We start from the raw sequence: 13815 nt of genomic DNA, 5'->3' as shown, positions 1-13815 counted from the left end.
GGCGCAAAAGAGGCATACACCTATCATAAATCTGTCCCTAACATTTGAAATGATTGATTCAGGATGACGATAAGGTGTGGCCTATCCAGAGGTTTGTTTAAGGTGAGGTCTACTCAGGGTTGCAGATCAAATTTACGCTTGTTGAAGAATACAGAGGAGATAATACATGTGAAGGCCTACCAATGAAGTAAGTCATGTCCACTTCACTCTTGAACAAAGGCCAGACCTCTTCTGTGTCCGTGGACAGACCTAAACTTCATCTGCACAATGTCATTCGTAAACTTAGGAAACACAGGTGATGTAATTGAAAAATGTGGAGTTTCTTTTCCTCATTTCACAATCACATCACCTGTGTTGCCTTTGCTTAGGTATCTCATAGTGCAGATGTAGTCCAGCATATGAAACAGTACCCAGAAGTGCAGCACTGCATGCAACAACTTTGACACTTACAAAAGCTTCAGCTTCTGCATGCCCCCTACACAGTGCTAATTATATACATTTTAAACTGATGGTATCTTGCTGGAGATGAACTGAAACCTATCTTGCAACATGGTGCATCTTTTACACAAAAGTGACCCACAGCGGAGCAAAAGAGGCGCACGGCCATCATAAATCTGAGCCTAACATTTTAAATGATTGTTTCAAGATGCCAATAAGGTGTAACCTATCCACAGATTTGTTTCAGGTAAGTCCTACTCAGAGTTGCAGATGAAATTTAGGTTTGTTGAAGAATACAGAGGAGATAATACATGTGCAGGCCTACCAACGAAGTGAGTCATGTCCACTGCACTCTTGAACAAATGTCAGACCTCCTCTGTCTCCAGGAACAGGCCTAAACCTCATCTACACAATGTGATGTGTAATGTTAGGAAACACAGGTAATATAATTGAAAAACGTGCAATTTTTTTTGCTCATTCCACAATCATATCACCTGTGTTTCCTTTGCTTAGGTATCTCATTGTGGAAATGTAGTCTATCATATGAAAGACTACGTAGAATATGAGCTGTATGCAACAACTTTGACACTTACAGAAGCCTCACCTTCTCCATGCCTCCTACACAGTTCTACATGTACATCATAAATGCAAACAGTACAGAATTAATTATACATGTTAAATGGTTTATTTTTGCTGTTCTCAGAATGTATCAAATTTCACTAAAAACAGTGACTTGAAGGTATTCATCATATAACAGCGGGGAAAAAAAAACACAATCAAAATGATTGTGTTTAAAAAACCCATACAACATAACAAATCAGAATTCAGAACTCCTTAAAGTTAACTTACTTTCCATGACGTCGAAGGATGTCCTATGAACAGCTTACACTCTGTTGTGCTGTTATTACTTTAAGCCCGCCACTTTCTGAAAGAAAACCTCCATCGTTTTGAAAAATATGTTACATACAATAAATGACTTCTCGCTCTCTACCACACGTTTCCACAAGGCCAAATCATGTCAGAGCCATTTATAACTCTTGGAATTCTTGTAAGCCAATCCCGTCATGTTGTATTTCCGCAACTTTCAGAATTAAAATGTTGAAGATCATTTTCACAATCCTGGATTACTAATATCTTACCCTTCTTGCTCACTCATGTTCTACATTTCCTATGACACTGATACTGCTTACTATGAAGCAGACTTACACTACCTCTATGACTACTACAATTATTTAATTCTCTACATCACTTTTAATCACAAAGCAATATAAAACAGTAGACAGCATTGCAGACTTACATTCCCTCTACTCCATGTTTTGATTGGCTGCTTGAATTAGCTTATAAAAAGAAATAGTTTTTCTGAACTCATTCAAAGTGCACTTATTTTTCCATGACGTCCAGTGTTATGGTAAGAAGTTATGTCTCTGTACTACACTTATCCTCAAGGCCAAATCGTGTAGGAGCCATTAGAACTTCTTGAAATTCCTCAGAGCACATCCCGAGATTCTTTCCCTAAAATTTTGGTTTTAAAAACACCAGGTAAGAATTTTTAAGGTCATACGGCAATTTTTTTTTGAAAATTAAAACAGAATCGTTGTAGAATGACCAGCCATTTCTAGACTTTAAATAAGCTGTGTAATGTCCTGATGTTATTGAAGGACCGTCATGATATATAATTGCTACAGTTACAAAAGTCCTTCCTGATATTGACAACTGTGAAGCCACAACATTTTTAATTAAAGTTGTCAATTTTGTTCCATCAGACCTACATCGTTGGAACATTAAAATGACATACTGGCCATATGTTCGTATAAATAAGGTTGACATCATTTCAGATTTACATTGGCTACATTCCATGTTGTGATCAGCTGTTTTTACTAGCTTATTAAAGGAGACTGATTTACTGTCTGGCAAAGTTAAATATATAAATCTTTCTGAGTCTACACTAGTAGTACTTGATACCCTACAGTTCTCGCAGTCATGCTGCCATTGATAAGAAAGCCCAAACAGGTGATCTACATCTACACCTTCAGCATGCAATACATCAAGCATATACAATAAAAACTCCTGACAATCTTGCTGAATATTTTGAGAGAATTGTGTTTGGCCTGAACATCTGTCTAACAGATTTCGAATTTCAGACACACTTTCTATTTTTGTTCTATCAGTGCTACATTTCTCTAACACAGAATTTAACAAATTGCATAATCTTTGATCAGAATAGACCACAATCTCTTCTTTTACATTTTCTAGAGAAAACAAAACATTAACCACTACATTAGCATAGCAGTTGACACCAGAAGTGTTTTCAAATTGAAAACCAACAACATCTTCAACAGAATCCTTTTTGTTTCTGCTTATAATTTCAGGTTCATCGACTTTTCGTCTATTTGCTACAACCTCCCCAGTATTGGTCATATTTCTTCGTTTCCGGCCTACCACACGTTTCTCAAACAAAGGATATTGAGGCAAATGTGGCGCATACTCTCTTCTCAACCTATTGTATTCCTTAACACAATCTAGATCCGCACAAATGTTTGTGACATCACACTCAATCAAGTACAATCCCGATAAAGTTCTAACTCTTGACAATGCCACATATGCCATACCCTCCTTGAACACAGAACTGCCAATATTCACCAATGCACTGTCTACACTTAAACCTTGCGATTTATGGATTGTCACCGCATATGCCAAGCAAACAGGAAACTGCTTACGGCGAACATATAAGTCTTTTACAAGCAAAAATCTAGCAGAACAACGACCAATTAGCTGTACTTCCTCAATGCCATCAAATTTAATTTTTAAAAATTCAATTCCATCTCTATTTCTGTATTTCACAAAATCAACAACATTACCCATTGATCCATTTACCAGACCTCTTTCAACATGTAAATTCCTTCTTAAAATTATACGGCAGTTCAAGCACACATTCAGACTCTTTTCAAAACCTGCAGTTTTAGATATAGTCTTCTCTAATGAATCCAATTTTGATTTCAAATTCTCAGACAAAATAATTGTTGATCCCATATGCTCTACTCTGTCAATAGCTTCCAGTTTCACAATCTCTTGCTTTTCTAAATGCAACATTTTGTTGCTGAAGATGGCACATTCTGCAAGAGTTGGCATCAAACATATTCCAGATTTCTTCTCAGTAATTTTCTGAAAAATATTCTCAGGCACAACATCTTGTTCTGGATATAAATTTGACAGTAATCGTGCATGTAAAGCTTCTTTCCCATGCTCGTCACTTTTCCAATTCTAACATCTTGTAGAATATTCTTGTAAACTTCATCCTTCGCCTGACGCATATTTTCATGCAGTTCAGCATAATTGAAGTTTAACCATATATTGACGTTGCCAATGCTCCCTAGGCACTTCCTGGTATCTTCATGCGTGAGCATTTTGAACACAGGTTGCCCTTTCACTGGTGTCAGCTGCAGAAGATCTCCGAAAACAATGATGTGTTTGCCACCAAATAACACATCATACTCTGTTTTGAGAACTTCTTGCATTCTCAAATGCACAAAGGCAAGCATGACATTGGAAACCATGCTTACTTCGTCAATGATAAGAAGTTTCATTTTCCTCAAGATTCTTGAAACTTCACAACAAGCATCTCCAGATAGCTTGTGATATTGTAATTTGTTGTCATGCTCCACTGGCAGCATCAGTAAACGATGTAAAGTAATCCCTTTAATGTTATGTGCTGCCAGTCCAGTGGGAGCGGTGACAACACAAGACAGCGATGACTCAGTCCTTTCCTGCAAATAACATGAAATTGCTTTAATAAGGAAAATTTTTCCAGTTCCCGCTTCTCCACTCACGTAGAGTCGGACAGGCTTCAACGACGTACATGAGCACTCTTTCTTCTCATGACTTAATCCATGATCAATTTGCATGGTAACTTCGTCATATATTTTCCTCTGCTCAAAGTTGAGTTGTCTTTCCAACTCTTCAAAGTTAACCGCATCCTCCTGAGCATGTGCCATGGCTCTTTCCACTTCATTCATAGCAGTGGCAGCTTCATTTTCGATAACAGGTCCTCCTAGTGGATCCTGACTCAATGAAGCAGAACTCTGACTGTCCTGAGAACTGTCTCTGGCAATCTCGGCTGCAATCGTTGCTTCCTGCTCGATTTCCACATTCAACATTTCTACATATTTGGGAAAAGCAGGACATTCTATGGTCTCCTTGGCGGCAGTGAAAGAGTCTTCGTAACAGAGGAAATCTCCAAGCAGTTCCTCTTCTGCACGCCAAGGCTTGAAAAGTTGTAAAAGTGCTAAATAGAAAAACTCCTTCTTTTCAGGAGATTCGCCACTCAATTTTCGATGGTTTACCAAGTGGCATTTTCTTTGCTTGACCAGACATCCCTCACTTCCAATTACAGCATACACTCCTTTCTCAGTATCTTCTTTGATATTCCTCTTGAATATGTAATTTTGAAGAACCTCATACAGATAAACATTCTCGAGGTGACTGCTTCGATTTGGATAATATGTATCCAACATGTTGGTCTTCAAAATGTCGGTACTGTTTGGCTCCTTTTCCGCCAAATACTCAATTTCCCGCACAGGTTTCAGAACTTGATTACGCGTTGCAGCAAGACCAAGACTCGCCCAAACGATACTCCTGGATTTGGCATAGAGACTTGCTGAAGACAACCGGTCAGAACATTCGTAAGCTCCGATTTCTCGATGCGACAACATCTTCAGACTGAAACTGTACAACTTCTTGCTGAGGCTCTTTTCATGGGAAATGTCCTCCCACATATCCTTCAATTCTGTCTTCTCTTTTTTGGTGATGTAAGATGTCACATACCGAGCCACAGCCATACAGTTATCAGCCACAAACTGTATATCCATGTTAGCATTCCACATGGACAAAATCACCGGGTTGTAGTCGTTGATGTACTTGGACTCTTCGTTCCTCTTCAAATTGTATGTGTTTTTAGGTGATTTCTTCATCACATTATGTCGCAGCGAAGACATCAAACTGTTTACTCTTCCTTTAGAAATCACCGGTCGTGGAAAGCCGAAACGACATTTGGTGTAGAACTTGTCCTTGTTTCGGAATTTACGACGACAGTACTTTCCACAACGATGGCTTTGGAAACGTAGAACTTTTTCTCTTAGGATTTTCTCCTCCTTTGCGTTTGGAACAGCACACGTAGAATACTGTTGTATGAAACTCATCACTGAGTCTTCTGGATCTGTTCCAAATTTAGGTGCATCCTTGATCCACAACAGCATATGTATGTGAGGAGGACCTCTTGCTTGGTACTCCTTTCTCCAGAAGAAATCCAACACCTCTCCAAGAGGTGGATTCTTCTTATTCATGATGAAAGACATCATAGCTTCAAATCTATGATTGAAGTACCGGCATACATTGACTGGATCCAAAGAGCACAGTTCTCCGGGTGTCTTGAATTCGATGTTTTCGATGTTTCCATTTGCCTCTCGTAGAAATTCAAGTAAGTCTTCCCAGCCATACTCGGCACAGCTCAGAGTGAGGAACCATGTGGGAGTTCCTAAGTTCCTCAGCATACATTTTAAATCACCATGACGACGGTACCAGTACTCATTAGTACCACGCTGACACGCCATGAGATTAATCAGGTGAGAATCTAAAATACTGTCTTGGACATTGACTTTATCCATAAAGTCACTTGGCGAGATGTTTTGCATGTGTATACCACTTTTCAAGATGTGGTTCACTGCATATGACAGTCCAGACAGATCGCTTTCAAACAGGAGATGAAACAAATAAGGAATACATTGTCGAAACCTAGCATCTCCTGCATACAATCGCAAAGTCCGGTATTCAGAAGCAGGAATTTGATGAGGTCGCTCATCATATCTTCCTCCCTGACCTGTTGGAAAAAGCTGTGGGAAACACCGAGCTTCCAAACTTTCCTCCCAAACACTAATGGGACTCCCTTTGGCTTGTTTCATTTGAAACAACTCAATAGCATTCCCCATGACTTCCTTGGAATGCAAAGGATGAACACTATAATGTTCATATATTTCTTCACTAGTAGAGGGTTCTACTTTCTCAATTTGACCAGCACACAAATCGCTATCCTCTTCCTCACTTACTTCCTCTTCTGCAACATAAACATTCTTATAGTACTTATTATTTTTTTCAAATACAATGTTGCCTTTTTGACTTTCCTAACATCCACTAAATCTTGCCATATTTTCTTATTCTTTGTCGGAACCCCATTAACTAAGATAACCAGAGGTTCCTCTTCCACTTTTTCTACTCCAATTGTGTTAATGTTTTTCTTCAAATCTAGAGGCAAATAAACAACTCTTCCCTTTAATCCTCTCTGTAAATCTGATGGAGGCAATTTCCCTGTCTTTGGCTCCATTCTTACAATAGCCTGAAAGGGATGGATACTTTGAATCAAAATAGATTCATAAGTATTTAAATCCTTCAATTCAGAAGGAATCTCAACCAATTCCAGATTATTATGAACTGCTCTAGCAGGCATCTGGTTTGATTTAATTTGCTACAACAATAAGTACACACACGTTGATCCGATCCCAAATCAAAACAATTTTCTACCATCAAATATGTTGTGAAATCCTTCCATTCACTATTATTTTCCCTTTCACTTTTTGCATATAAATCCACTAACTTAGTCTGATTCTTATAATAAGTGCGTCGACAACACACACAAGTGAAATTAGGCCTCTCACTTGATTTCACCTGAAACGTCGCAATTTCCCTCTGAAAATTATCTGTACTGGAAACCTGTACACTATCTTCCACATTACCCTCTTCTTCTTGGTCAATTTCAACATTCTCCTCTTTACTTCCAAAGTAACCAAACTCAATTTCTGCACAAATATTCTTCACATCTACTTCTGAACCATGCAAAAGAGCAGCGCATAATTGTTTAAGCATAATTGCTGGACTCTTAGCATAATACAACATTCTAACTAATTTCCTCACTTTATTATGATGCACTGCTAGCATCCTGAAATGATGAAAAACACTCTGGCATACTCTCCTGGAAAGACAAGCCAGTGAATGACCATGCAAACCTGTCACTTCTCTCACTCTGCAAGGATCTAATTCTTGCAACAACTTCATTTTCTGCTTCAAACTTTTCTTATTAAATGTCCGTACAAAATCACAAAGCAAATTGATGGAATCCTGTCGCACACTGCAAATACTACTACACTTCCAGGTGTACACAGGACCCTTAGGACGTCTTCCTAAAACCTCATTACCTAACACCTCTTCTGTCTCTGTTGTCACAAGTTTTTCTTTTTCAACTGGACAACCATCTTTCACTTCATAAGCTCGACCACTGGTGTCAACTGCATGCACCAAATCATTATCCTGGAAATAACTCTCCTCATTAAAAAATGCCTCACAACTTGAACTATGCATCCATTCTCCGGAAAAAACTTCACAAAAATTACTACGAAAAACTATTCTCTTCCATCTACTATTTCTTTTGAAATCATAAATTGCCTTGTTTAGCTTCCTAATTCTATTGATTATCAAAATAAATAACTTACGTTTAATTTCAAATGCCTGATCAATAACTTTCTCAACTTTTTTTTTCTCTTATAAAAAACCACTTTCTGTTGACCTTTCTTAATATTTTTTAACAAATTGCCAATTATTCTGTTGCGGAACATTCGTTTACGAATGACCCTAAACTGTTGTTTCCTTCTACTATCATGCACAGTTATCTCTTGCTCTAGCAGTAACATTTTTGATTGGCCTTTCCTTTCCGTTTAAAATGCTTCTCTTTTTCTGGACTGAAACATTTTCTGTAGTAATATTTTTTTTACTACAAATATTTCTTATAAATGTTTTTGTGCTCTTACCCGGTGCTTTCTTGGTGACTTGACAAGTTTTTTTTCTTAGAGGACTGCTGCATTATATCATTTACCTGCTGTCTTTGACGTTTTGCAGCCTTTCTAAGTCTTTCTTTAGTTGGCATGCTGAAATCTTGAAATGATCTGCAGTTGAATCTGTGGTAAAATATAATAAAAAATGTTATTAACCACTACTACCAAACAGTAAATCAATAACAGTCATCAAAAACTTAACACACTACTTGACATTTTTAGTGCTTGGCAAATTTAGAATACAGAAATAGCAGAAAAGAAATGGAATTCATATTCATTTTACCTGTGCTGTTTTATATGTGAATCTGATCTAATTTTATGAGCATATTTTAATATTTTATTGAAGACACTACACATAACCTGTTTTTGAAGGTGTCTTTATTTTTAAATGAAACGGTTTACATTTTTACTTTTAATTTATGATAAATTTTTAAAAATAAATGTTTATAGTTCCATAGGCTCAAGCACGTCAGCTTCCCACCCTATGTCATACAATTCTGACAAATCTGCATCCTCATCATGTTCTTCTTCATCCTCAGGATTTAAATCATCCAAGGGATCTACTTCCACTGATGTTTCAATTACGAGTTCAATTATGAGGTCGAGATCAACTGATTGCTGATTGTCGCTCATGTTGATATTGTCGTTATCTTTAAAGAAAGAGAACAACAATGAGATGTTGCAGAGTAAGGCACAAATCTCAGAGACTATAATAGTAAAATTGTTTAACAAGAGTAACATTTTGCAGCTATTATTTAGCCATGACCAGCGATGCTGAGGAGGTAAGGCCTATGTCCAAGTTTTCAGTGAACAGGACTCATCTCTTCTTAACCTTGGATAAGCCTCACCAACTCTGTGTCCCCTGCTCATACTTAAATGTAAAGTGGCAGATTTATGTTAACTGACGCATTCCCAGGGATGCACCAGTTAATGTGCACCGCTGCTCTGCCACCCATGGTGTGCCGCATTTACAATGTGGAGCACCATTGAGTCAAAACAGCACAGATGCGTCACGCATCTGTGCCGCAAAAGCAGCACATTGCAGGAATCACGTCGTAAGCGCAACATGTCTACTGCAATGCACAGGAGCAAGCCACACATTGCATGGTGCATCACTCCTTATGCCTGTTTCAAACAGGCGTAATGATTTGATTCAGCAATGCTATAAAGCTGATTCAGTGAAATCTTCTAAATTTCACTGTGTTAGTTTTACAGGGCTTTCTTGCAAATTAATGCATACCTTGCAACAAAACACCTATATGAAAACTGACGCAGGTTTCATGTGGCACAGGACTTTACAGCATGACACATCTGCCTAGATGCATCAATTTTTAAATATGTCGCCACATAGCAAATCTTTTGCACCGCCGCTGCGTCACAAAAGTGACGCACAGCGGCACAAAAGAGGCACACAGCTATCATAAATCTGTCCCTAACATGTTAAATGATTGATTCAGGATGACGATAAGGTGTGGCCTATCCAGAGGTTTGTTTAAGGGGAGGCCTACTCAGGGTTGCAGATTAAATGGAGATGGGGCACCCCTGAGCCTTGCTGGAGCTGCATGGCACTTGCGATGCAGCTCCAGCAATGCGCCACCTTTACGGCACAGATGCGTCACGCATCTGTGCTGTTTTTGCCCCATGGTGCGCCGCATTGTAAATGCAGCGCACCATGGGTGGCGGAACAGCGGCGCAGGATGACTGGCACATCCCTGGGGATGCAACAGTCATCATAAATCTATCCCTAAGATTCTTATCTTGTTGGAGATGAAGTGAGGCCTGTCTTGCAACATGGTGCATCTTTTGCATCACTGCTGCATCGGTTTTATGTGGCACGGTTTTTTTACAGCATGACACATCTGCCTAGATGCATCAATTTGTAATTTTGTCGCCACATAGCAAATCTTTTGCACCGCCACTGCGTCACAAAAGTGACGCACAGTGGCGCAAAAGAGGCATACACCTATCATAAATCTGTCCCTAGCATTTTAAATGTGGAGCACCATTGAGTGAAAACAGCACAGATGCGTCACGCATCTGTGCCGCAAAAGCAGCACATTTCAGGAATCACGTCGTAAGCGCAACATGTCTACTGCAATGCACAGGAGCAAGCCACACATTGCATGGTGCATCACTCCTTATGCCTGTTTCAAACAGGCGTAATGATTTGATTCAGCAATGCTATAAAGCTGAGTCAGTGAAATCTTCTAAATTTCACTGTGTTAGTTTTACAGGGCTTTCTTGCAAATTAATGCATACCTTGCAACAAAACACCTATATGAAAACTGACGCAGGTTTCATGTGGCACAGGACTTTACAGCATGACACATCTGCCTAGATGCATCAATTTTTAAATATGTCGCCACATAGCAAATCTTTTGCACCGCCGCTGCGTCACAAAAGTGACGCACAGCGGCACAAAAGAGGCACACGGCTATCATAAATCTGTCCCTAACATGTTAAATGATTGATTCAGGATGACGATAAGGTGTGGCCTATCCAGAGGTTTGTTTAAGGTGAGGCCTACTCAGGGTTGCAGATTAAATGGAGATGGGGCACCCCTAAGCCTTGCTGGAGCTGCATGGCACTTGCGATGCAGCTCCAGTAATGCGCCACCTTTACGGCACAGATGCGTCACGCATCTGTGCTGTTTTTGCCCCATGGTGCGCCGCATTGTAAATGCAGCGCACCATGGGTGGCGGAACAGCGGCACAGGATGACTGGCACATCCCTGGGGATGCACCAGTCATCATAAATCTATCCCTAAGCTTCTTATCTTGTTGGAGATGAAGTCTTGCAACATGGTCCATCTTTTGCATCACTGCTGCATCGGTTTCATGTGGCACAGTTTTTTTACAGCATGACACATCTGCCTAGATGCATCAATTTGTAATTTTGTCGCCACATAGCAAATCTTTTGCACCGCCACTGCATCACAAAAGTGACGCACAGTGGCGCAAAAGAGGCATACACCTATCATAAATCTGTCCCTAGCATTTTAAATGATTAATTCAGGATGACGATAAGGTGTGGCCTATCCAGAGGTTTGTTTAAGGTGAGGCCTACCTACATTCCTACATTCATGGGGAAATGAATTAAAATGTCCTTAAGACACATGAAAGCGTTTTTTTAAAGCCTTTGCAGCATTTTTGGGTCACTTTTAACATGGCTATGTAACTTAAACAATCAAAATCTAAATTTGCCAAGCACAGGTGGGAGCATATTTACAAGGAATTTGCACCACGGGGAAAGGTCTTACATTAAAATGGAAAAACAACATCAGAGACACTCAAATGCCTTATAAAGAAGCATACACCATTATGTCCTAGTCATAAATGTTAAAAGCATTCCTTTTCCTCAAAAACGATTTTCAAGTCTTAATTTGAAAACACTGCACATGGGGAAATGACTTAAAATGTCCTTAAGACACATGAAAGCGTTTTTTGATTGCCTTTGCAGCATTTTTGGGTCACTTTTAACATGGCTATGTAACTCAAACTATCAAAATGTAAATTTGCCAAGCACAGGTGGGAGCATATTTACAAGGAATTTGCACCACGGGGAAAGGTCTTACATTAAAATGGGAAAAATAACATCAGAGATACTCCAATGCCTTATAAAGAAGCAGACACCATTATGTCCTTCTCATAAATGTTAAAAGCATGCCTTTACCTCAAAAACGATTTTCAAGTCATAATTTGAAAACACTGCACATGGGGAAATGACTTAAAATGTCCTTAAGACACATGGAAGCGTTTTTTGATTGCCTTTGCAGCATTTTAGGGTCACTTTTAACATGGCTATGTAACTCAAACATTCAAAATCTACATTTTCCAAGCAGAGGTGGGAGCATATTTACAAGGAATTTGCACCACGGGGAAAGGTCTTACATTAAAATGGGAAAAATAACATCTGAGACACTCCAATGCCTTATAAAGAAGCAGACACCATTATGTCCTTCTCATAAATGTTAAAAGCATTCCTTTACCTCAAAAACGATTTTCAAGTCATAATTTGAAAACACTGCACATGGGGAAATGACTTAAAATGTCCTTAAGACACATGGAAACGTTTTTTGATTGCCTTTGCAGCATTTTAGGGGCACTTTTAACATGGCTATGTAACTCAAACATTCAAAATCTAAATTTGCCAAACACAGGTGGGAGCATATTTACAAGGAATTTGCACCACGGGGAAAGGTCTTACATTAAGTGAAGTAGTGTGGCTCACTGGTTAGAGGCGGCAGACCCGAGAGCAGAGGACGGCCTGGGACCAGGGTTCGATTCCCGGCGCGGCAGGTTTCTGGACCAGGGTCAGCGGACTCGATAATTCTCTCGCCTCGGTGCCCACTCTGATCAGCGATCACACTCGGCAACTCTGGGCATTAGCTTGCCTCATCTTCACTAACGGCCCCACCAGACCGCCGGGGATGCCTGGTCTCACCCTGGAGATACCCATTAAGGGACCATCTCTCAGGGAAGCCAGGAAGGGTTTCGCAGCGGTCGAAGCGCCTTGGGACCCTACGGGTAAGTAGTGCGCTATATAAATGCCTATACATTTACATTTACATTTACATTAAAATGGGAAAAATAACATCAGAGACACTCCAATGCCTTATAAAGAAGCAGACACCATTATGTCCTTCTCATGAATGTTAAAAGCATTCCTTTTCCTCAAAAACGATTTTCAAGTCATAATTTGAAAACACTGCACAGCTCCTATGCACAAAAACACCCTGTCAGTACTAATACTTCACATTTTCTCCAATTACAATTTCTCAAAGAAACAAAATCTATTTGTAAAACACTTGAGGCAAAGCAACATTTTAAAAACACAACTTTCTTCATAATTTTCTCCTTAAAGCACACTATTCTCTATCTAAATTAAATAAATCTTTTCTCACCTTAGCAAATACTTTATGAGTTTCAAAACAGTCTCAGAAACACACCACTTTGTCTTTAGCAGAGCAAAAGGTATGCACTCCAGAGTCTGCAGCTATCAAAAGCACAGAAATGCTGTAATTCTTCACACATATCTCTCATGTCACCCAATCAAAACTCTTCCCTCACTTTTTTCAAATCAAAACCCTTCCCCCCTCTGCCCTCTCTGCCTTTTTTGCATAGCAACCACCTCTTGGAAGACCTCTGGTGTTTGCAAGTTCACACAACAATGTTTCAATTGAACTCTGAACTCTCAGTGCACCTGCATATCCAGTGCAATCTTTCATTTAATGATTTTTTCTTGACCATTCAAAATACATCTTTCAAAGAACTCATCCATGCACCCTAACTTTCTGTTTTCAGCAATCAAAATCCACCAATCACTGTTACTGCTTCATTAACACAGAAACTCCACAGTTTTTTTCATTTTAAACTCTTATTTTTTCAACTGCCATTTCATTGCCACACTTCATCTGACTGCAGCAGAACCTTCTCTCACCATGTTTTCTGTCTGGATTGTTGGACATAGTTACATCTACTGGGCTCAGAAGTATGCTGATAAC

Source organism: Lissotriton helveticus, chromosome 4_1 (assembly GCF_964261635.1).
Source record: "Lissotriton helveticus chromosome 4_1, aLisHel1.1, whole genome shotgun sequence".
In the NCBI taxonomy this organism is placed as follows: Eukaryota; Metazoa; Chordata; class Amphibia; order Caudata; family Salamandridae; genus Lissotriton; species Lissotriton helveticus.
The sequence above is the reverse complement of the archived record's forward strand: the minus strand, read 5'-3'. Positions refer to the sequence as shown.